At 40.5% G+C, this 26473-nt stretch overlaps 1 long non-coding RNA gene across 1 annotated transcript; it reads right to left on the bottom strand.

Annotated features, from left to right (window-relative positions):
* Positions 1-232: 232 nt before the first annotated feature.
* LOC143964438 (uncharacterized) lies at positions 233-5430 on the bottom strand. Its single transcript, XR_013271141.1, has 3 exons — positions 4243-5430; positions 3921-3974; positions 233-2449 (listed from the first exon to the last, which is right to left on the bottom strand). It is a non-coding gene; the product is annotated as an uncharacterized LOC143964438 (long non-coding RNA).
* Between the last annotated feature and the right edge of the window lie 21043 nt (positions 5431-26473).

The following is a 26473-nucleotide window of genomic DNA, read 5'->3' as shown; positions in this document are numbered from 1 at the left end:
AACAGTTTTACATGTGCTTAAGGATATGAAGTTAGCTACAAGTCATCAAAAACTGCTTTTTGCCAACATTAGTTGTATTCATTAGGAGTATAAAAAACATATAAAATAAATCTTACAAATGCAGTTATGCTAGAAAACGAATGTAATAGAAAAAAACTGAAGGTTATTATTTATATATATATATATATATATATATATATATATATATATATATATATATATATTGATACGATTTTGCAGATTGTTACACTGGTTTGAAAAACATAAACATGCAGGAACTGATGTGACATGATAGATGATATAACAAAAGGTAGAGAATTCTGCCTGCAAGAACCCACAACTCAAGCAAATGGGACAAGTGAGATATAAGAAACAAAATACTATTTGTAGAAAGATTCAACCATAAACAGTCCTAAAACTATGTAAGTCTATGTTAAAGGGAATGTATAGTGGTTGAATACATATTTATTTACTTATTATGTACATAATTTTTGTGGTCAGGACTAAATTAAATGCTATATTGCATTTTAATATCTCATAGTTTTTATTGTGCTAGCAGGCTATCATTCTAGTCTTGCTGTCACATCATTAGCAATGCTTCTCTCTCAGCTATGCTGTCAGAAGTCAGTGTGTTTTCAGAACAGTGAAATATCTCTAATAAAACAGTTTAATCCAAGGTTTTATTAAAATATTACAACTACAGGCGTAGTCTGTAATTCTGTCTATAAATCCTTTGTAAATTAAATGTTTGTAAAGACAAAAATAAATAGTTTTGTTTTAGGCATCTGCTGTATCTAATAAGACATCTGCATTCTTTATAACACCTAAAATAAAGATCATATCAGGTACAACATCTGTGAAAGTGGACAGCACTATCAAGAAAGGAAATTCTGAATGAATATAAGAAAAAGTGAAAACAAGTTGGGAATGATAATTAGGAATTAGATTAAAAAAAGTTGTTATGAGTTACTCTAATCATAAATAGGCATTGATAAAAATTAGATTTGCAAACTTTTGGAAATGTAATTATTGAATGGTTTATAGATGTTTCTTTATCTATTATCTTTGTGTTTTTTTATGGTTAGGACTTAAAATTATTTTTTTTTTTTATATATTTCATTGTAATATCATGTAAACTTTTATCCTGCTAGCGTATGGAGATCTGGCCTTCTTGTCACATCATTAGCAAAATATCATTCTCAGCGGTCATGAAAATTTTGAAGTCAATACATTTTCTGGATAGTGACTCATTCCTATAAGACAGGTAAGTCCAAAATTATAAATAATATAATATAATGTAATATAATATAATATCATATTTTACCATTCTGTCTAGAAATCCTTTTTCATGTATTAAATATTTTCAAAGAAAAAATCAATTATTTTAAAATACAAAAAAACAAAGTACATTCAAATTAATCTTCATCCATATAGATTTATTTTAGGTTTACCTATCCACACATTCTATCTAACACCTAAAATAATGCACATTTACCTGATGCATAATCAAGAGATATTGTCACCAAAATTAAATTTTTAAAGCCAAAAATCAATTTATGGGGGTTTTTTACTAAAGGAAAATCCACTTTGCACTGCAAGTACACTTGAAAGTAAAGTCGCTGTAGATCGAAGGGGGACATGCGAGGAAAATAAAAGACAGCATTTTAGCTTGCACACGATTGGATGATAAAATCAGCAGAGCTTCCACTCATTTCAGATTAACCCCTTAGATTTAGGGCGACTGCACTTCCAATCGCACTTTCAGTTCACTTTCAAGTGCACTTACAATGCAAAGTGGATTTGCCTTTCGTAAATAACCCACACAGTGTCATAAATTACATTTATCATGGATGGCTCATCTGGTTATCACTGTTGGCAGTCAATGGTTCCTTTCCATGTTCATGTCCAAGTCCTGAGTCATCAGTGTAATTTGAATTTTCCACAGGGACATTCATTGTCTGCAGAATCCAAAGTCATGCAGAAGTTATATGGGTAGGGGCGTGATAATGTTCCATTACTATACATGTAGAGAGCACTCTGCAATCCATGGGAGAATACATGTTTGTACTTCTTTATAGTTGAAGTCAAAGAAGCATTTTCATTGACACTAACTTTATACAATTCTTGAGAAAATATTGGAACATTACCATCTGCATCCGTAATTATTATTTTAATTAGGGATGTACCAGATCTAAGTGGATTTCCCCATCTAAAGCTGTAATGGCCCTTACACACAATCAGAAATTCCACAAGCAAAAGTCCGATGAGCAAAAGTCCGATGAGAGCTTTGGTTGGAAAATGCACAGTTTGTATGCTCCAAATGTGAGAGAATCACCGCTCCAGGTAAGTCCACAAATCCAAGAAAACAGGCCCTCCAGGAATGGAGAAACCCAGGTGTAGGCACGGCATATACTTGTTGCAAATAATTGAAGAACTCTGGACGGCCGCACTACAAGATAAATTCAAATGCCTTTTATTCGTGAAGCAGAATCACACAAAAGTGGGTCACAGCAAAGCAACAATAGCTAACGTGTGTGTATGCTCCATTGGTCTTTTGCTGGTGGAATTTGCACCAGCAAAAGATTGAGAGCAGGCTCTCTATTTTTCGGTTGCAAACAGTTCCTATCCGAAAATGCGTTCATCTGTATGCAATTCAGATGTGCAAAAACTCACACATGCTCAGAATCTAGTACGAGATGGAAGCGCTAGGTCTGGTAAAACTACTGTTTGTAATGGAGATAGCTAATTTGTCACGCTGCAAATTTTGCAGCGTGACAATGCAGTTTAATGCAGCAAATTCTCTTTTTCTTTATAATGCTAGAAGAATGAAGTTGTATTGCTGCTCATATTTACACAAAAGTATTTCTTTATTATTTCCCGTGATCTCCTGAATAATCTTTTTTTCTTTTTGAAGCCAGATCTCCATAATAATGTTTAGAATTTTTTTATTGTCTTTTTTTTAATCAAGGACTCCTTTTTTTGATTATTTTTAAATTATTTTCTAGTGGTCTCCATAATTTTTTAGTTTTTTTGTGTGTCAAGTTTCCACAAGAACATTATTATCATGTATTGTTTAACCTCAAGAGATTGATTGGTGTCCCTTGTTAATTAGACATTGCATTTTTGAAAAGTACATGCCTACTCACAAAAAACTGTCCTGTTTGAAGAAAAATACATAGCCAAGTATTTTCATATAAAAAAATCTCAATTTATTGGGGCTCATAACAAAATAAAGAGGACGGCAATGCTGGAAAAACTGCTTGAATTTGCAAAGCCTTTGTACCCCAGGGCACACATCAGCTCTTTGTAACTAAAAATTGGTAGCCTGAGAAGTTCATAGAATAGGGAGCACAATCTGGTCCAGGACTCCCAGAGATCAGGAACAGCAGCAGGTGACATATAGGTACTACCACAGCCTGCATCTTCTGTCAGACCAGACTGAACCCAGGCCATCACTTTATTGTCTTCCCTGCAGCCTTTCCTCCACGCTTCCCTGCAGCCTTCCCTGCAGCCATCCTTGGAGGCTGTGGCCCTGGAGGTGGACTTGTGGCAGGAGGAGGAGGAGGGCACATAACTGCATGTTATCACTCATTTGGCCCCTCAACCCCTTTCTGAAGGGCCTGTAAAATAATATTCTCCTACATGAGGCGTTGGCCCTCCTCCATCCGCTGCAATTTTGCAGCTAAATAGCAGCCATAGGACTCTTCAGTGTTGGGGGGTGTTTTCAGGGCAGCATTATCATACTTAATGAGGCCCAGTGCTGCCTCCTCCCGGTTACTCCCCTTCCTGGCCCTTTTTGGTGTAAGTGGGAGGGTAGGCACCTGGGATTGGGTGAGGCTACTGGGCCTGGCCACCTCCTGGCTGACAGTTACCCCCACCTCCTGGCTGACATTTACCCCCAATTCCTGGCTGACACTTACCCTTGCCTCCTCCTGTCTGCCACATTCCAGAGCTTTGTCCTGGCTGAGGTCTTCCTGTGTATGAAAAAGGGACATAGTTTTAGTTTTTGGTTCATCAATCACACACAATTTTCAGCTCATGACTGTTGCAAATTGAATGTTAAAAGATAGAAAAGACTATAATTCTGACCCCAGCATTTTTCATTCTTGTCACAATCTTTTTTGGCCTCTACTGTCTATTGATATGTAAAACACTTTGTTAAATCATCCATTTGTTATCAATAATAGCATCTAGTTAACAACAATCATTTTTCGACAATAAATATAAAAAAAAATACTATACCTGGCTCGAGCTGGGCTCCTCAACTTCTTCCAGGATGGAAGGCCCAGGTTAGTCCTCGGAAGCATCAGCTGGGGTTGAGGGAATGGTGGACGAAAGTGTAGAAAGTGATTCACTGGCTTCAATCTGGTCTTCCAGTAACCACATCCTTTTGTAGTACCCCAGACTGGGTACATACTCATCCTTTGCTGCTGCTCCTGATTTCATGGAAGCCTGGACCTCATTAAGTTCCTACCATTACGTGCTTCTCAAGCTACCAGTTTTCTTATCCACAAACTCGATGTCTGCATCGGGGACCAGCGTCTTCACAAATTGCAGTAGTTGCTTCAGTGATGCCTTCCTAGATGTTCTATTTTGATATAAGGGGTTTTTAACCTCCCACAAATTTCTCATATCCCTGTATCTGTCTATGAACTGGTCCATGAATTCAGGGTCTTTGAATTGTTTCATCTTTGCTGCAAGACAAAACATAAGACAAAAACACTAATATCAGGCTAAACTCTCCTAATTTTATCCCAATATAGGCCTCAATCTCGAATCAGTATAGGTCACTGATGTCCCAAGTTAAACTGTTACCTTCATTAGAACGTTCACCCTCCTTCCTCCGTACACAGAACGTATGTACGACACATGTGTGTTATATACCCTCAGGGCTGGTGCAAGGATTTTTGGCGCCCTAGGCGAAACCTAATTTTGCCGCCCCCGTCTGCTCCGCCCCTTCACTGAGACTTTTGCGGCGCCTCTTCACCCATTTCTTCAGCTGTGGTCCACAGGCCTGTACCTGTGCATCTGGACCCGGCCCGAAAGCAAATAGTGGATGGCACCGGCTTGCTTAATCAAGCCAGCTGTGGTCCACAAGCTAGGGCAGTATACAGACAGGCTAACTGTATAATTGCCTGTCTGTACGAGTATACAGATACACTTACTTACCTTGCTTTACAGACACCTACTAAAAATAATAATAAATGCACATTTTTGTACCTTTTTATATGCAATTTCTTAATTTTTTTTACAAAGGTGGACTTGAACCTCCACACCTCAAATCACCCCAATTTCTTTATTTTCAAGTTTCAGATCACCACAATTCTTCCATCTTCACACGTCAGATCACTCCATCACTTTCACTAGATCACTATCACCCTGAATACTTGTTCCCCTCTGCACCCCTCTGCATCTCTGTTCATCTCAAACCCCCCACACACATATCAGTTCCTCTTACACACAATCTACCCCTCTGTACCCCCCTGAACGTCTGTCCACCCCCCCACACACACACCTGTTACCCCTCTGTACCCCCTGCAAGTCTGTCCCCCCACACACACCTGTTACCCCTCTGTACCCCCTGCAAGTCTGTCCCCCCACACACATACACCTGTTGTCTTTCTGTACCCCCTGCATGTCTGCCCCCCCCACACAATCTGTTACCCCTCTGTATCCCCCTGCATGTCTGTCTCCCCCCTACACACACCTGTTACCCCTCTGTACCCCCTGCATGTCTTCCCCCCCCACACACACACCTGGTACCCCCTGAACGTCTATCTCCCCCCTCCTCCCCTACACCCGCGCGCGCACACACACACACGCGCGCGCACACACACACACCTGTTATCCCTATGTAGCCCCCTGCACCTCTCTCCCCCCCACACAAAAAACAATCTGTTACCCCTCTGTACCCCCCTGCAAGTCTGTTCCCTCCCCCCCACACACACACACGTTACCCCTCTGTACCCCCTGCACATCTGTCCCGTGTCCACACACATCTGTTCCCCCTCTATACCTCCCTGCATGTCTGTTCCTCTCCCCCCACACACACACCTGTTCCCCCTATGTACCCCCTTGCACGTCTGTCTGCCCCCCCCACACACACACACATCTGTTCCCCCTCTGTAACCCCCCCACATACATAAACACACACCTGTTCCCCCTATGTGCCCCCCCCCCACACACACACACACCTCTGTTCCCCCTACGTACCCCCCCCCCACACACACACACCTCTGTTCCCCCTATGTACCCCCCCACACACACACACCTCTGTTCCCCCTATGTGCCCCCCCCACACACACACACCTCTGTTCCCCCTATGTACCCCCCCCACACACACACACCTCTGTTCCCCCTATGTACCCCCCCACACACACCTCTGTTCCCCTAATGTACCCCCCACACACACACACCTCTGTTCCCCCTATGTACCCCCCCCACACACACCTGTTCCCCCTATGTACCCCCCCCACACACACACACACACCTCTGTTCCCCCTATGTACCCCCCCCCCCCACACACACACCTCTGTTCCCCCTATGTACCCCCCCCCCACACACACACACACCTCTGTTCCCCCTATGTACCCCCCCACACACACACACCTCTGTTCCCCCTACATACCCCCCTGCACGTCTGTTCCTAATCCCCCCCACACACACACATACACACACAGCGAAATAAACTATAAACTTGACAGAGTACATTTTTTATTTCATGTGTTTGCAGGCTGCAGAACTAAGCATGCTGCCTGAGCTTCCACTATACCTGAGCCAGCGGCGGTGATGCCTTTACTCTAGGAGAGTGGTGCTGCTGCCTGCCTGTCCTTCCATAACAGATGCCCGAGCGGCCAGGAGGAGGGGGAGCGGATATCGGCAAGCCCAGAGTTACATGCCATCTCATCCGCCCCAGCCAGTTCCACCGATCATGCTGTTCTTCTGGATCGGGCGGCTGTCTCCCCTCATCTTCTCACTGCCGCTGCTAGGGCGGCACTGCAGGCTGGGGACAGAGCGGTCTGGGATGTTTTCATAGGCGCAGTCGCCCTCTATGAGGCAGCATGTATTTAAAAAATTACAATCCTGGATATATTTTAATAATCCGAATCACAGCGAGTGGCTGGGGATCCGTATTTTGCCGCCCCCCCTACCCGGGCGCCCTAGGCAGCCGCCTGACCCGCCTATTGCTAGCGCCCGCCCTGTATACCCTGCACATGCATGAAACTCTGCCTGCGTTGCCTGCCCATGATGTTCTTTCTAGATTATTCCCCGCCCCATGTCTTTTGTCATTAATAGCAGTAATGAGGAGGAGGAGGAGGAAAGCAAGAAATGCACCGATCCAGGAGGAGATTTAAGGTGTCAAATATGTCCTTTGGTGAGATGGTGGAGATGGTGGACATCTTGAAGAGGGACGACTATGATGGGAAGCATGGACCGTACCCAAACACAAATGTGAGAAAAGGTCAAAATCATAACTAAAGTTGTGAAGAGTCTGTGGTGGAATTTTGGGGTACAGCAATCCTAGGAGCAATTGACGAAATGCTAGTTAGACCTGAAATTGAGGGAGCAGGATCAGTACAGAAAGATAAAGAAAGTGCTTCTAAAAGGTAAGTATTTGTTGTGTGTTCCTATTATTATTATTATTACTTGCATGCTTCTCCATGTGCTTTTCTTCACTGTTGTACAGTTTTAAATGGCTACTTTCATGTTTGTGGGCACAGTAATCGGTTGTAGGAAACATCATTCGTTTGCCAACTAAATACAATGTTTATGGCAGATACAGGGGATTTGGTCATGCTAATTTTCATGAAAAGAAGTTTAGGACATTGTTCACTAGATGTCTTTGAAACTAGAATAAATTGCAAACTTGATTCAGTGTAATGTAAGGAGAAGACACTCAGCAGCTGTTTCCACATCTGGACTCAGGAGCACTAGTGTGGGACAGGAGAGCAAAATTTTTAGGGTGACCCACACAGGTGCTCCAGTGGATACTTGGGGTGTCTCCATGTGTGAAACTTGTCCAAAAAAGGTAAGTATATCAGCTTTTTTAAAGTAAAAAATCATGTCTTCAGCTTGGAACTCAAAACAGACAATTGTATCCCACTTCCAAGCAATGTTTCATATTCCTAATTATGGCCTCAAATATCTATGTGCTAAGTATAACTTTTGTTTCATTCTCACAGGGGAGAAAAGACTCGGGACATCGGAGGACAACAGGAACCCCCACCTCCGAAAGAAGGGGAACAGAGGACACCACAACCTCAGGCTGTGGTGGAAGGAGAGGTGGAAAAAGTGGTTGAAATTGACACCACAACAGGTCAGTGTCAGACACCACAGATTCAGGTAATAGAGGTATGCCTGAATATTTATAATACATGTTGTGTATTTTTCTTTTAGGTGATTTGCAGGTTGTGGAAAAACAATCTCCTCATTTCACCAGGGAGAGTGCACAAAGATTAATCCAGGACATAATGTGGCGTAGTCAGGATTTAGACATCATAAAGCAAAAAACAATTGAGGTTGAATAAAAATGGAAGAATATGATTGATGTATTAGGGAGAATCGAAATAACCTCAAAATGCCACCTTTTTTTGTTTTTGTAACATTTTTAAAACATTTTAAAAGCTAAATTTTGAAGATGCACACAGTGTGTCAACGTGTGCTATCTGCCATCAGGGAATTTCAATGTATGCATTTTGTGGGTGCAACTCCTTCCTTGTAACTCTAGTAGGTGTGAGGAAGTGGTTGCATCCCCAAAACACGTCCATTGATCCCCCATGATGGGATATAGCACATGTTGACATTAGGCATGGGATCAGGAGGGAAATCCCCAGTTTGACTCCCAAATTTTGTGCATATTTAAAATTTGGCTTTTTACAGGGGTGATATCACACCATCTGATGAAGGCAAGATCAACACATTTTTGACACTTTATGTGTGATATTGCCTTCAGTTTTTCAATGTTGAACTTTGTAAGTTCCTGAGTTGTGTATGTTGTGTTTTGAAACATGGCTGTTTATGTACTTAAAAAAACAATTTCAAGGTAAAACTTTAGAAAACCAAGATTTTTTTTTACCAAAATAGGTTTTCTAATGCACATGTGCATGTGCACAGAGTAAAAAGGTTTTATACTCAACGATGTGTGGCTTCTTCTTTCAATATTCAATACTAGTTTTTGTATTAAGTTGGTGTTAACAGTGACAATGGGGGTTAGTTAATAATGTAAAAACCCCTTGGCACTAAAGTGCACTAGGAGAACCTAGGAGACAGTTAAAATAAACACAAACAGTAGATCAAAATCAATATTTTATCAGATACATTTTTTTTTTAAATTGAAATTATTTACAAATTTGCTGGCATAGCAATGGCCTCCCATACCTGTAAAATAATCCATATATTTTTGCTGCACTTCACGGGTGCTTTGGGGGGCAAGATGGGATGTACAGCTTCCAGGGCTATCAGGGTAGTTTCAGGAAGTCCAGCCTCAGGCCCAACTGAGGCAACATAATTAGGAACATTTCTCCTTAAAAAGTTGTGAAGTATGCAGCATGTTAGAATAATGTGGTTCAGTTTGTACTATGCCATATTTATTGCCATAAGAAAAAGGCAGAACCAGCTGGCCATTGTCCCAAAGGCATTCTACATGACTCTCCAGGCTCTGGCCAGCCGGTAATTAAAAACCCTCTTCTCTGGGGTGAGGATCCTCTGGGGGAATGGCCTCATCAGGTGATCACCCAGACCAAATGCTTCATCTGTGACAAACACAAATGGGAGTCCTTCCACGTTCTCTTCCACAGGTGCCAATTCCAAGCCACCACTCTGTAGACATAGGCCATTCTTCCCCACATCCACATATAAAAATGCATATGTCACGACAATACCACCATCAACACAATACTATTAAACCCCTTATAATTAAAATAGTATGACCCCGAGTGGAGTGGTGGGATGATATGGACACATTTCCCATCTATTGCCCCTCCGCAGTTAGGAAAGTCCCAACGCTCAGCAAAATGGGGGCCATTCGTTGAAAGAAGATTGAACTGAAGTAGTGATGCGCTGTACTAGGACAGGAGGTCCAGCCTTAAAGGCTGGTGGCCTGTATAGGCACTTCAATAATATAAGGTTAAAGGAAAAATCCAGAAAAACACAATCAAAATATTTAGAACCAGTGATTCCCAATGCGATTTGTTATAGCTGCCAAAAATCGCATAAAGTGCCAGTGCCAGAAAAAAATCAATACTAAAATGATAAGTGCAAAATTCATCTACACCATAAAAAATGCTGAAACAATACAGATAAAACAATGAACAGACTATCCGTTCTACTGTGCAAATGGTGGCAATAATATCCAAAATATCGCATAAAGTGCCAGTGCTGAGGGAATAAAATATAAGTGCGGAATCCCTCTAAAGCAATGTTAAAAATGTGCAAATACAACGGCGAAAGAAAAAAATTTAAATATCAGAAAATGTCCGTTACACTTGTGCAAAAAATAAAATAAAAAAATGGCGATTATATCAGAAAAAATCGCATAAGGTGCTAGTGCTTAAAGAATAATAATAACATGTGCACAATTTTAGTGAACACTATGCAATTGATGGTGATGCAGGTGATGGTGGGTATATCCCTCGTGATCCTGTGTGGTCAAGTTATGGGTGTTCCCTTACCTTACAGCTGTAAGGTAACAGCATGTAACATGTATATCCTCGGGGTCCCTGGTGCTCTTTGCCTTTGAGGTCCTGCTGTGGTGTCCCCAGATCCTGGCGTTAGTATCCTGACTATTGCGCTGTATGGTCCCTTTAAATGGTAGCTCAGCGGCATTCGGCGTGGGGGTGCCTCAGCAATTGGTGTATATATAGGGTTAAAGAGATCTCTTTAACCCTATATAACCCTATAAAGAGAGAGATCTCTTTAACCCTATATATACACCAATACCAAGCCCCCCACACAGTACAAACTCTATGATAAGTACGTAACTCCAACATAGCTTGAAAATGGTCGGCTGGTCAGGACGAACTAACAGAACGCACTAAAAAACAGAAAGGCCTGAGAAGAGCAAGCTGAAAATCAGAAATGAGTGGACAAGAACACACTGAAAATCAAGTACGTACTATAATAATAAGATGCACTAAAACCCAGATGTGAACTGACTACATGTACTGAAGAACAAATAAGAACCCACACGCACAAACTGAAGAGCAGTAATGATAGAAAAAGCACAAGTCTGAAAAGCGCACGTCGTCTCTCACCAAACTTCTACTAACACGAGATTAGCAGAAGGAGCCCAAAGGTTGATGCACTGCCTATTGCACTTCCTCTTTGTAGTCCCATTGTACGTGTTGTACGTCACCTTGATGGTCGAAAGTTCAGAGAACTTTTGCGTGACTGTGTGTATGCAAGCCAAGCTTGCGTGGAATTCTGTCAAAAAAACATCCAAGATTTTTCCGACGAAAACTCAGATTGTGTGTACGTGGCATTAGAATTAATTCATGTATATTTTGTGTCTCTCGATCTAAAAATTTCTCTGATCCAAGTTCTGGAAATTTACTTCCATCTGGTCTAGTTTTTTCAGACAATGTAAAATATTGGTTAGCACTGAGCTTGTATGCCTGCACTGAATTAATACCAATATCAGGATCTTGTGCATTATGTAAAGCAAATCTAGTACCTGGTAGTGTAAAGTCAATAATTTCTACGGTAATAGTATCATGAAAAAACATTGGATCGTTATCATGTATGTCCTGAATTTCTATATTAATATTGAAGAAATACAAGGGATTTTCCACCATTAAATCAAATGTTTGGGAGCAGATAGTTGCTTTCCCACACAGCATCTCTCTGTCTATCCTGTCCTTTACAACTAGATTACCATTACCAAGATCCACATACAAATATTTTTCTGAAACATGGGATTGCTGTTTTCTAGATGAGAGATTATTAATTTCTAATCCAAGATCTTTTCAATATTTGCTGTAACAGAGTCTTTTCTGATTTCTTCTACAATAGAGTAATGAATCTGACCAAAGACTGAATACCACAGCCAGGAAAAAAAGGAAGGAAAAGGTTACTTGCCATCTGATTCCTTTTTGTGTCTGTAAATGTTCTTTCATCTCATGCATTTTCAGTATCTAAATCCACTTCAACATTCTTTTGGAAAAAGCAATCCAGTGAAGAAAAAAGGTATAGTATGTAATAAGAACAAATGCTTTGTATTTTGTCTAGGTGGGATCCAGAAAATGGCTGTATCCTTTCTTGCAGACTTGAAATGTGTAACAGATCTGCAGTTCTGTACTTTTCTTGGTTAAACAGCGGCGCTCTGAGGCAAAACTGTGGAATTGCATAGAGGAAATACATTTTATAGAAGTACTTATTTAGTGCATTTTGTTTTCATTTATTATGTAAATTGCATAAATATGTGCCATATCAAATTATTAATGTTTTATGTTATAAATATGTTGCAAGTACTTATGAATATTTTTAGTATATGTAATGTTAGTTAGTTGTAGATTGTATAATTGCATATTGAATATTTTTTGTTATTGTAATTTTGTAAATTATTTAAAAAAGTTTCAATAACTACAAGATAGGGGTAAAGTGCATGCTCAAAATATTCTCATAGTTAAATGTGTTTTACATTGATGACAAGAAAAAATATTCTATTCTTAAAAGTAAACGTAGTAGTAGTATGAATATAGTTTGGCTCAAACTAACAGGAAATATAATATATACATTTCTAATATTATAGTAAAAACAACTACTAATTAAAACTGGCACTTCATCTGTTAACCTCGTTACATTTAGATATAATTAGGTTACCTGATGACATTTACTTGTTTTAAGCTCTACTTCAAGCTTGAAAACATCAGCAAACATCATACTAATCCAGTTTTGGGCTTTATTATTACATGGTACACATTTTAAACAAATACAAATAATAATATTAATAATACTAACAATAAGAAAATAACGGTGTATTCTAAGCTAACTTAATTTTAAAATGTATTGTTATTTTCAAATATTTTCTTGCTGAAAATAAAGGTTGTCATGCCAAATAGTAGCATTATAACTGGGTGAACTGAACCATTTGTCAAGTATTTGTACTAGTGTAGGTATTAATAAAGTACTACAGATTTTTCTAGTGCTGTGTTCACGACACAATAAAAATACTACCACTTGCAATAATACTTGATGTACTAAGGTAACAAATTGTCATGAGGTTACCACACTATCCAGTAGAAAAGCATTTGTTCTTATAAGAAACTATAAAAATTGTCCATCCTGTTTGTTTGTAAATTTTCATTCAAGTCATCAAAACTGGTTGTTAGTGGCTGTGGAGTTAGAGTGGTGTCACCATTTCAAAAATAATCAGTCATTGTAATGTTAGTGGCAAGAAACATAAAAAACATAAAAGACTGATGGCAAAATAGATCAAGTCAATTGGACTGCCCTGATTTTTTGATACATTGGACATAAAGAAGTACAGGAATTCAGAAACTACCACCAAACAATTAATGAAAAGGCGAATCCTCCAAATAAACTTTTTTTTTAAAGTGTCATATAGATAAAGTATAGTTACCTTCAGGCAAAAATTACCTGAAAAATAATACAACACCCATTAAAACATTTGTTTCAATTAGACAGTACACTTCAGATAAATTGTTTGTTTTATTACCACATGTAAATAAATAAAGAGTAATATGAATTAATTCTGAAATATGTACCTGTGCTTGCATATACAACATATATTTATTATAATAAATGGATGGTACTTTGAGATCTACCTCTGGGATGCTGCCAGCAAATACACAAACCCAAGTGTTACAATAAAAAAAAAACTAAATGAAAGCAAGCACTTCCCCAAACTGCCAGAATAGTAACAATTCAAAAGGCCGCTTAACAATCCAATCTAAGCTCTTTAGTGTCTTTACTTTTCATGGGAGGTTTATCTTATGATCTTCCACTATCTACTATAATAACAGACTATAAATACGGTATCACACTGCTTTTTCAACTCTGCAGCTCCAAGATGTAATCCAACAATACAGCTCCAAGATAATAATAATAATATGAAAACAACCATCCACTTAATAGTACACATACATACACATCTCCATACATATATATATCTACACACCACACACACATGTACACAGGATGCACTACTCAGTGTTTAGCAGCAAGGCACAGCATAAATTCAGTCTGTGTTCTAAGATACCGAGTTACTTGCTTTTACTATAGAACTACTATATACTATATAACTATAGAAAGACGAGATACAATCTTGGTCTTCCCTGCATGTAGACTGTGAGATATGGTACTTGTTACAGTCTCGAAACTGATATATGTCCATAGGAATATCTATAAGGTTTTTAGTTTTAAGTTGTAACTAGTTTGTTAACAAATAATTGAGAGCACGGTTGTATGTGAGCCATTGCAGTGTGCTTCCTTTCAGTGTGCACTGCTGAATCCACAATATTGGATAGTGCACTCTCATATACAATATTGCATACGGGTATATATGTACTGTGTATGTGGGTTTGTGGATACATATGTATGGAGATGTGTATGTATGTGTACTATTAAGAGGATGGTTGTTTTTTTATTACATCTTGGAGCTACATAGTTGAAAAGGCAGTGTGATACTATATTTGCGCTCTGTCTGTTATTATAGTGGATAGAGGGAGAGTGCAGCAATCATGAGATAATCCTCCCATGAGAAATAAGGACACTACAGAGGCTAGATTGGATTGTGAAGAAGCTTATTGAATTCTTACTACTCTGGCAGTTTGAGAAGCATTTGCTTTTATTTTGTATTTATAATATAGTTTTGAACTCGAGTTTGAAAATTGCTCTTTTGGAATATTTTAAGGTCAGGGAATACAACTTAATAGTTTAGGCATTTTCCCCAAAGACAGTAACATTACTTTTATTTGCAGAAACAAATACAAGCACACTTACCTCTTATTATAAGATTTGTGATTCTAAATGTAACCATATAAACTAGGAAACATTTAACACAACTATAATCAATTGTAAATAGAGTATGCAATATAAATTTTGGAATGCCCATATACTGTAGATTACAATACAGACATACTCTGCTTTACGTACACCACTTTACATACACTCTTGAGTATGGAGACTTTGGTATCTATGGAAATTCTTGGTCAGCTTGACATGGCACTGCTTTCGGTTTTTAACGTTAGCGTCTATGGAAAATCTTTGTCAGCTTGACATGGCGCTGGTCCCAGTTTATCCAATTTTGGGGTCAGCCAGCTTGCCTAGGTAATCAGTTATGCCTGTAAATGACTATTGCAATGCAGTACATGCATTGAGAAGTGAAACAAGGGTATTGCTTCACTTTAAGTACATTTTCATTTTACATACATGTTCTTGTCCCATTGTGTACTTAAACATGGGGTTGCCTGTATGTGGGCAGAGCAACACAAAAACTTAGAAGCAAAATAGAGCTGCACTGTAGGAACATCAAGTAAAGTTTTGTGAAATTCACTGTTTTTAAACTCTATGTTAAATGGCAAATCCCTCATGTCTGTACATTTACTTCAGCAGATTAGTTTCTTATGACAGAGCACTTTTTAACAAGTATGTTTTTATTAAAGTTCAAAGTATAAAGGAAAAAATAGATCACAGGGACATGAACTGCATGAGCCCTAAACTCATCCAATGCTAAGATTTATCAATTAGTTACCTATTGTCTGGTCATTTTAGACCAACTCTAAACACCATGATAGATTTAACAGGCTTAAACCCCACAAATCATTTTGGATTTCCACTCTCAAATATCAAAACATTCTAAAGCTCAGTAAACCTTTTCAGTCATTTGCTACTTTTTAGTTTACCATTAATTGCACATGTGCTGTACTTTGGAATGCAAATGCAGGAGCAACATTAGGAACTGCCTATTCATCTCCTGGCAACACAAATGCCACTGCTATATAGTATACTGCACTTACCTCTACTTTTTACCTTTCCAATGACATCACGGTTTACATTGCTCTGACTGTCACATATCTGCACAGATTCCATTTATCCCCCAATAGCTAATGAGCTTGTTCGAGAAATTGCATACTAGTTTGTTACTATAGTCATTTTGTTCAGTGTGTTACTGACAAGTCTAACCTTTCCAAGGCAATTCATGATCTATAATACATTTATATTTGAATGTTTGTTTAATTAAATTCCTCTGCCTTAAACAACTTTACTATCTGAAATCAGACATATCCTTTAGGTATTTATTAATATGATGTAGCTGATTCACACCTTTCCTGAAGTTGATTCATGAAGTATAGTAAAACCTTTTACTGTCAATAAACACCACCGTAGAATAATAAGCATTGACTGCTTTTACTGATCTTGCTATTGGCACCTTTGCCGGATTTTTGATAATATTATATATCCGAAGTGCATTTTTTCCCCTCTCATACACTATATTATCAAAAGTATTGGGATGCCTGCCTTTACATGCACATTTAATAACATCCCAGTCTTAGTCCATAGGGTTTAATATTGAGTTGGCCCACCCTTAGCAGCTTTAACAGCTTCAACTCTTCTGGAAATGCTGTCAACAAGGTTTAGGAGTGTGTCTATGGGAATGTTTGACCATTCTTCCAGAAGTGCATTTGTGAGGTCAGGCACTGATGTGGACGAATAAGTTGAGGTTAGGACTCTGTGCAGGCCAGTCAAGTTCCTCCATCCAATATTGCTCAGCCATGTCTTTATGGACCTTGCTTTGTTCTCTGGTCCAAATCATTTGGTGGAGGGGGGATTATGGTGTGGGTTGTTTTTCAGGGGTTGGGCTTGGCCCCTTAGTTCCAGTGAAGGGAACTCTTAAGGCATCAGCATACCAAAGACATTTTGGACAATTTCATACTCCTAATTTTGTGGGAACAGTTTGGGGATGACCCCTTCATGTTCCAACATGACTGTGCACCAGTGCATGGACAATGTCCATAAAGACATGAATGAGTGAGTTTGGGGTGGAGAAACTTGGATGGCCTGCACAGAGCCCTGACCTAAACCAGATAGAATACATTTGGGATGAATTGGAACATGTGAGCCAGGTCTTCTCATCCACATCAGTGCCTGACCTCACAAATGCAATTCTGGAACAATGGCCAAACATTCCCATAGACACACTCTAAACCTTGTGGACAGTTTTCCAAGAAGAGTTGAAGCTGTTAAAGCTGAAAAGGGGGGGGGGGGCAACTCAATATTAAACCCCACGGACTAAGACTGGAATGCCATTAAAGTTCATGGAAAGGCAGGCACCCCAATACTTTTGGTAATATAGTGTATATCGAATAGAGTATACTATATTGTATTTAGTATATTGTATAAATGATCAGGTTAATTAAATTAAATCGGAACTCTGGAGATGATCTACCATTTTTTCCACCTTCTCTGTCTTTATACCATTGTTTTCAAAAACAATGTTTCCCTACCCTTTTCCACAGCCTAGTAAAGCTTGATTCAGCCAATTAATGAGGAAATGCCTTGTTCTTGCCTGGGAGGAGGGGTTCATATCCATAGGGAACCTGCCGATCAACAATTTGCATGGGTATTAAACCCCAAGAGAGTGGGTGAGCTCTAGGAATGCCAGTAACCAATGGGCCATGACCAAATACATGACCTGCTCATTAAGTCAATTAGTGTTTTTAGACAGGGGTCAACATACTGGATCCACCCAGTTCTGGCAGCACTGATCTAAGGACATGCTTCTTTTCTTAAATTATGGGTGGGGGGGGTAAAATAAATCTTCTAGAGAAGAGATAGCAGTGGTGACTAGTCATTTAACCAGTTGCCGACCGCCGCACGCCGATGTACGTCGGTAGAATGGCACGGGCAGGCATAAGGACATACATGTACGTCCCTTGCCTCCCGCGGGTCGGGGGCCCGATCGGGCCCCCGCCCGGTGCCTGCGGCGGTCGGTTTTCGAATAGAAATCCCCGGTGACATCACTTCCTCTCCTGTAATGTAAACACAGGAGAGGAAGTGATGTATTCTCTCCTCCGTGTCGGTATTTTTCGTTCCGACACGGAGGAGAGCGGATCGGTGAGTTGCACCAACACTCTACACACACAGTAGAACATGCCAGGCACACTCACACCCCCCCTTTACCCCCCGATCACCCCCCCAATTACCCCTGCCCCCCAGTCACAGTGACACCAATGTAATTTTTTATTTTTTTTGCATTAGTGTCATTTGTGACTGTAATAACTGTTAGGGCAGTTAGGGTTAGCCCCCTTTAGTTCTAATGTACCCCCCTAACCCCCCCAATAAAGGTTTAACCCCGTGATCACCCCCCGTCGCCAGTGTCACTAAGGCTGGGTTCACATTGCAGCGGTTTATGAGAACGAATGTGATTCGCACCGCACTGCAGTGCAAATCACATCCGATCTCTGTGCGATTCGAGTTCAGCCATTCGCCGCACCCGCCGCACCCGCCACACCCGCCGCACCCGCCGCAAATTCGCACGGGACCCTTTTTTTGGCCCGCAGCAGAATCGGATCGCATGGGTGTTCACACCATGCGATCCGAGTTTGCAGATCGCACTGCGATATGCGAACTGATCTGGGGGTGTCAGTAACATTTCACTGACACTCCCAGCAGTTCGCATAGGGCAGTGTGAACTGCCGCCGGGAGGCATGCGATGCGGGAACCCGCCGCGGATTCGCGGCGTTTCCGCATCGCTCCAGTGTGAACCCAGCCTAATAAGCGATCGTTTTTCTGATCGCCGTATTAGTGTCACAGGTGACGCTAGTTAGGCAGGTAGGTATTTAGGTTCGCCGCAGCTTTTTATAGCGCCAGGGACCCCCATATACTACTGCATAAAGCCCCCTGATTGCCCCCTAGTTAACCCTTTCACCAGTGATCACCATATAACTGTTACAGGTGACGCTGGTTGGTTAGTTATTTTTTTTATAGTTTCAGGGCACCCGCCATTTATTACCTAGTCTCACTAGTGTACCCCTAAATTTAGGGGTGTCTACTTTCCAAAATGGGGTCATTTGGGGGGGTTTGTGCCATCTTGGCATTTTATGGCCTTCAAAACTGTAACGCCCTTAGAAAGCCTGAAGGCGGTGCTTGGTTTTCGGGGCCCCGTACGCGGCTAGGCTCCCAAAAAGTCCCACATATGTGGTATCCCCGTACTCAGGAGAAGCAGCAGAATTTATTTTGGGGTGTCATTTCACATATGCCCATGGCATGCGTGAGCAATATATCATTTAGTGACAACTTTGTGAAAAAAAAAAAAAAAAAAAAAAAAGTTTGTCATTTTCCCGCAACTTGTGGCAAAATATAAAATATTCCATGGACTCAACATGCCTCTCAGCAAATAGCTTGGGGTGTCTACTTTCTAAAATGGGGTCATTTGTGGGGGTTTTGTGCCATCTTGGCATTTTATGGCCTTCAAAACTGTAATAGGTAGTGAGAAGTGAACTCAAAAATGTACGCCCTTAGAAAGCCTGAAGGCGGTGCTTGGTTTTCGGGGCCCCGTACGCGGCTAGGCTCCCAAAAAGTCCCACATATGTGGTATCCCCGTACTCAGGAGAAGCAGCAGAATTTATTTTGGGGTGTCATTTCACATATGCCCATGGCATGCATGAGCAATATATCATTTAGTGACAACTTTGTTAAAAAAAAAAAAAAAAAAAAAGTTTGTAATTTTCCCGCAACTTGTGGCAAAATATAAAATATTCCATGAACTCAACATGCCTCTCAGCAAATAGCTTGGGGTGTCTACTTTCTAAAATGGGGTCATTTGTGGGGGTTTTGTGCCATCTTGGCATTTTATGGCCTTCAAAACTGTAATAGGTAGTGAGAAGTGAACTCAAAAATTTACGCCCTTAGAAAGCCTGAAGGCGGTGCTTGGTTTTCGGGGCCCCGTACGCGGCTAGGCTCCCAAAAAGTCCCACATATGTGGTATCCCCGTACTCAGGAGAAGCAGCAGAATTTATTTTGGGGTGTCATTTCACATACGCCCATAGCATGTGTGAGCAATATATCATTTAGTGACAACTTTGTGTAAAAAAAAAAAAAAATTTTTTTTTTTTGTCATTATTCAATCGCTTGAGGCAAAAAAATAAAATATTCAATGGGCTCAACATGCCTCTTATCAATTTCCTTAGGGGGTCTACTTTCCAAAATGGGGTCATTTGGGGGGGGTTTTGTACTGCCCTGCCATTTTAGCACCTCAAGAAATGAGATAGGCAGTCGTAAACTAAAAGCTGCGTAAATTCCAGAAAACGTACCTTAGTTTGTAGATGTGACAACTTTTGCGCAAACCAATAAATATACAATTATTGACTTTTTTTTTACCAAAGACATGTGGCTGAATACATTTTGGCCTAAATGTATGACTAAAATTGAGTTTATTGGATTTTTCTAATAACAAAAAGTAGAAAATATCATTTTTTTTCAAAATTTGCGGTCTTTTTACGTTTATATCGCAAAAAATAAAAATCGCAGAGGCAATCAAATACCATCAAAAGAAAGCTCTATTTGTGGGAAGAAAAGGACGCAAATTTTGTTTGGGTACAACATTGCATGACCGCGCAATTACCAGTTAAAGCAGCGCAGTGCCAAAGTGTAAAAAGACCTCTGGTCATTTACCAGCAAAATGGTCCGGTCTGAAAGTGGTTAAACAGGAAATGCATGCCCTGTATCTCTTTGAACTACATCTTTAAAGAGGCTGTATGTATGAAGTTCAGCTATATTTAGAAAACAAAAGAAAAAATGAGCAAATGTGCAAAGGATCTCTTTTTTTAAATTGCACTGTGATTGTTTTGCCTAGGAATGGTCCTTAGGTCTATGGTAAATATATTAAACCCTTTCAGATCCCCTTTAGATTTTAAAATATGATATTGTGTGCATAAGGTACACTGACATGGGCTCCATGAGCTGTGGCCTAAGTTGTTTTCCTAAATAGGTCCAATTCACTAAAGTAAAAAAGAACATAATGATAATGAAGGGGAGGTAGTATATATCTCACAAATTCCTTCACATATCTATATTAATGCAAATATTTACCTAATGCTATCAAACATAAATCTGTGTAAACCATCGGTAACAATTACCTTTTCCACAAGGGCAATTTTTTATTTGGTGGCAATTAAAATTTCCACAAGGACATTTTTTTATTTGGTAGCAAATATGTAATATCACTGTCTACTGATATCACGGAAGTTGTATAGATAGAAAATTGATAATGTTTCATCGCTATGTATGGACTATTCTCTGGGATCAACAGGAGGATACAAGCTGGTGTTTAAAAATCCCAAGGTTGGTAGTAATTTTGAAGGCTTGTACCTTGATATGAGAAACACAATGATAGTTAAAATTAATATCCAAGAAACTGGAGCTAAGCCAAAAATAAAGTGTAAGTGGAAATTTGAACTGGAACATCCTTTATTTGATCCTTAATCCTGGGAACAACTTGCTGAAGATTATTAACATTAACTAGAAAGGTGGTAGTACGAATGGTGATGGGATTTCAATGTCCTTTGCATGAGAAAAACCTTGTAATTCAAAGCATTCTCTTCCTGAAAAATCAGCGAGGTCCCAATTTTTCCAGTTAGTTCATGTTAAAATAAAATAGTCTGCGACTTGCAAGAAATGATAAGACAGCCAAGCATGATGTCCACAGTCATTATCCATTTGCAAACACCTTTGTTAATAAAGGCTCTTACCCACAAAAAGGAACATCTCAAGTTATTTTTTGATAATGGGTACAACAGAGCTAAGGAGATTCTTTGTCAGTAGCTATAGTAGTGATTTTATAACTGGATATGGTATCTCTGTCCATTGCATTTGTGTTAACCATTTTGTATAATGCATTAAATGATAGACTGTTATAGTGTTATAGTTCGGTAATCTTAAGCCCCGTACACACGAGAGGACTTATGTCCGACAGACTTCCGAAGGAGTTCCGTCGGAGTTCTGCCGGAGTTCCGACAGAGTTCTGACGGACTTTTCGGCTGAGCGGACTTGGCCACACACAATCACACTAAACTCCGATGGATTCGAACGTGATGACGTACGACTGGATTCGAATAAGGAAGTTCATAGCCAGTAGCCAATAGCTACCCTAGCGTCGGTTTTAGTCCGTCGGAATAGCATACACACGAGCAAATTTTTCGAAGGGACCGGGTCCGGCGGAGTTCCTTCGGAAAAATTTGAAGCATGTTCCATATTCTAAAGTCCTTCGGACTTTGGCGAGTCAAAAGTCCGTTGCAGCCCACACACGATCGAATAGTCTGACGGAATCAGTCCGTCGGACTTTGGATGTTGAAAAGTCCGCTCGTGTGTACGGGGCTTTACAGTCAATATCCCTATTTTGTAGGCACCTTCTTCTTTGTCTGTTGCCCCCCACTGTAAATACAGTTGAGTTGATTGGAACATTTTCATTGATTCTAACTTCATACACATCTTCAGTAAATATTGGAGCAGTATCATCCGAATATTTGTTACTTTATTTAAGGCAATAGCAGTTCTATAGTCCTTTCCTCCGACCAGAACATAAAGAATCAATTCATGGGTGTTTCTAATTTTTTGATCCAAAGGTTTTTCTAAAACAAGTTCTACAAATTTACATTCATCTCAGCTGGTCTTCTCAGTCAGTGAAAAATAATGATTATCGCTGAACTTGTATGCTTTCACTGAATTTATACCAATATCTACATGTTTTGAACTTTCCAAAGAAAATCTAACTCCAGAAATTGTAATCTCAATACTTTCTACAGCCATGGTGTCACGAAAAAACAATGACACTAAGGAAACTCAATAAAGTAATATAAAGTTAATATAATAAATAAATAATATTATTATTTTCATCCATAATTAAAATGTGAGGTGTCAGGCACCTGCTGCCCTACACAGTATATCTGGTTCAATCCTTTCCTTTATATAAAGATGTCCATTGTTTATATCTACATACCAATATTTCTTTGAAACATGAGATACAATCTGCAAATTTCTAACTGAGAGCTGTTTAATATCTAACCCAAGTTCATCTACAACGTTTCCTTGTCCTTTCTCATTTCTTCTGCAATAAAATAATAATTCTGACCAGAGACTGAATGATACAGCCAGGAAAATAGGAAGAGAAATATTACTTGCCATTTGATTTATTTCTGAATCTTCATCTGGTGCTTCATATTATCCATGGTTTGCTCTGCAGTTGAAATACTCATACAATAATTTATGTTTTGTGGTTGCAAACAAAAGGCTTCTATGTAGAGAGAATGTAGACAATGAATGTACTCATTTCTCAGCTATGCAGTATACAATATGTGCAAGTGAATAAAATACCAACAGATCTCCTGTGCTGTATTCTTCTGCTTATTGGTCTAACAGCAGCACTCTGAGGCCAAAGTTAGGAATTGCACTTTGAAAAACAAGTTTTCTCATTCAAATTCGTATGCAGTGTATGCTTGTCTTTAGTTTTAAATAAAATCATAAGTTACATAATAATCAGTACCAATATCTCAGTCCAGAATGAATTATTTACTAGCAACATTTGAAGTAGTGAAAGTATGTTCATTTTAACTGAACAAATTATGTGTTGTTAAAACATCAATTGAAGGGGTGGGTTGGGACTTTAAATGAACCACCGCTAAGAAAATAAAAAATTTGGCGCATGCGCGGCTTTCCAAGATGGCGGACATGTGAGCTCCGGTCCCATCCCGCGATTCGCGGCCCCTGCAACGCTAACGCTGGCACAAATCAATCCAGGGGTAAGCCTCCGAGTCTCCTCATACCTCCCAGGCACTTCATGGGAAAAATCGGGGATAAGCGATCGGTGTATTGCCCCCCGCAACCCCCGCGGCCCTCCTCCAATATGGATCACTTCCTAACTAGGCCCTCATTCCCGGTCTCGATTTCACAGGGGGGCCCGGATTCCTCGCAGCGGCCATCCCACCAGCCCCCACCTCCCCCCCCGCAGGCCCTCACACCGGAGTTGATGGATCTCAAACTCCAGGCCCTGGCCCAGCAAGTTACCAGAGACATAGCCCAGGAGATGGGGAGGATCTCCATAGAACTTAGGGGGGAAATAGATGCCCTAGGGGAAAGCACGGTGACCCTGGAAACAAAATTTGATGATACACTGCATTATGTGCAGGTTCTTGAAGAGGAAAACGCTACTCTTAAAAATTCTGTCTCCCAACTGCAACTCCAACAGGAGGATCTCGAGAAGAGAGAAAGACGCCAAAACCTCAGGATCCGCTGTGTTTCTGAAAAGATAGCTGACAATAACATCAGGCCATACCTTTTAGGCCTCTTCAACACCCTGGCCCCTGACATAGTGGACATTGACTGGCGCCTGGATAGGGCCCACAGGTCCCTGGCTCCTAAACCCCCTGCAGGGGCCAGGCCTCGTGATATAGTGGTACGTTTTCACTTCTATGAAAGCAAGGAGGCCCTGACCAAGGCTATGCACAACAGGCCCTGCATTGAGTATAAGGGGGATAAAATTAAACTGTTCAGTGACCTTTCTCCCATTACGTTGGCCAAGCGCCGCTCTCTGAGACCCATCACTTCCCACCTTCAGGAGCACAAGGTCATTTATTATTGGGGCTTTCCCTTCTGCTTGAGTGTCACCATGGAGGGGGTCCAGCACACCCTGCGGGACCCCCAGGAAGGGGAGGCTTTCCTCAAGAAACTGGGCCTTCTCCCACTCCCTGCAGAGTTTGACCATGCACCTCCGACTACCCCAAGACACAGCTCTCTTCCATCCAGGATCTGGACCCCGGTGAGAGGAAGAGGATCGAGGGCTTACTCCACACCCCAACGCTCTCAACGTTCCAGACCCCCCACCTGAGGACTTGTCGGGGTCCCCTCGGACTTTACTCTTTTTTCCTGTTGCTTCACACAGGGGATTGTGACCTCTTTGATGGTTTCCCCCGTGGAGTGAGGTATGTCTCTACAGTTGGTATTCGGCCCTGCGCAGTTCCACCGCAAGTTCTGAGTTCCCAGTTGGGCTGTTTTTTCTAAGGTTCTGTTATATACTTAAGTTTATGGTTGCTTCCCTCGGCTACTGACTTTGATACGGAGATTATGAGGAGCCCCTATAACACCAACGACCTCTCTGGATCGTCGAGGTGGGACATCACGGACCCCCTCCCATGTTGGGGACTGCCATGCTCCTCACCAAGTCCTTGTGCTGCGGCCAAGGACCCCTGAGGGGTTTGACTCTCTCAGGTTTTTTCTTGCTGACCTTTTTTGTTTTTTTTAGGCCATGCCGGCCTTATGGTTGCTCTGCATCAATATATTCAGTGGTCCCCTTTTTGGGCCATCACGCTTATTCTTTTTTTGGGGGACTGATATGTGTCTACTTTTTTTTATATTATTGTTTTAAATTTTTTTGGTGTTTTTTTTTTATCTTGATTTTATTGGGGTTTTTTCTCTAATGCATCTACCGGTAACTGTTATGTACATTTTGTATCTACATCTGTCCTTAGGTGTTTCTTTCCATGTTGAAAATAGCTTTATTGTTAGCATTATCTGTTTTAATTATAATGTGCTGATAGACAGGTTAGGGCCCCTCACTGGCCCCCTCTTGAGCCGTGTTGGGTCTGGGCCTCCGCCCTTTGACCTGCATGTTTACTGGCCTGACTGCCCCGACGTGACATGGCTTTGAAACTGGTCTCCTATAATGTAAAGGGCCTGAACTCCATCAGGAAGAGATGGCTGGCTTTGAGGGAGTTTAGGGCCTCCGGCGTGGATGTGATTTTAGTCCAAGAGACGCACTTCCGGGCCGGGGGCTCCTTTAGATTTGCATCTTTTTTTTTAGTTAAATCTTTTTATTTTATAAACCTAAAATGTACATACTGTTAAGAATAAAGAAACTACCAAGAGATAATCTTACACAATTCCATCAGTGTCACGATTAGTAGCTCCCTACATACATTATTCTTTCTATAACCCTTTAAACCCCTCCCAGCCCCCCATTCTCCCCCCCCCCATTCCCTCCTAGTGCCTTATCTTTCAACCACCTTTTTACTGTGCCTTATTTTTTGTGAAATTAGTAAACAATAAATATATTACCATTATCCTACTTTCCCTCACATTGATTACTTTGTCACTCTTGTAATCTATTCTCCCTTCCTTATATCATCCCCTCAGTGTTTAATTCTCTCTTACCATGTGCTCATTGACACCCTTTATGGTGGACAACCCATTTTATCCAACCATGGTGTCCAAAACGTAAAAAAAAACACCAACGTTCCTTCTAGTGTATACCACTTTTTCCCTCCATACAGTATCATTCATCACCTTTATCCATTCTTCAGACGTAGGGGATCTTACCGATTGCCATTTCTGGGCTATTAACTTTTGTGCCTGAAATAGGCCCCTTATCACTGCTATTTTAACTTTTTTCGATATATTTTTCCAAATAAGCATATCTCCTCCCCCGGTTTAAGCATGGTCCCAAAAGTATTGTTAATAACTT

Source organism: Lithobates pipiens, unplaced genomic scaffold, assembly GCF_037356315.1.
Source record: "Lithobates pipiens isolate NorthernLeopardFrog02 unplaced genomic scaffold, aLitPip1_a1.2 Scaffold_8, whole genome shotgun sequence".
NCBI classification, from domain to species: Eukaryota; Metazoa; Chordata; class Amphibia; order Anura; family Ranidae; genus Lithobates; species Lithobates pipiens.
This window is presented reverse-complemented; position numbering and strand designations above follow the sequence as displayed.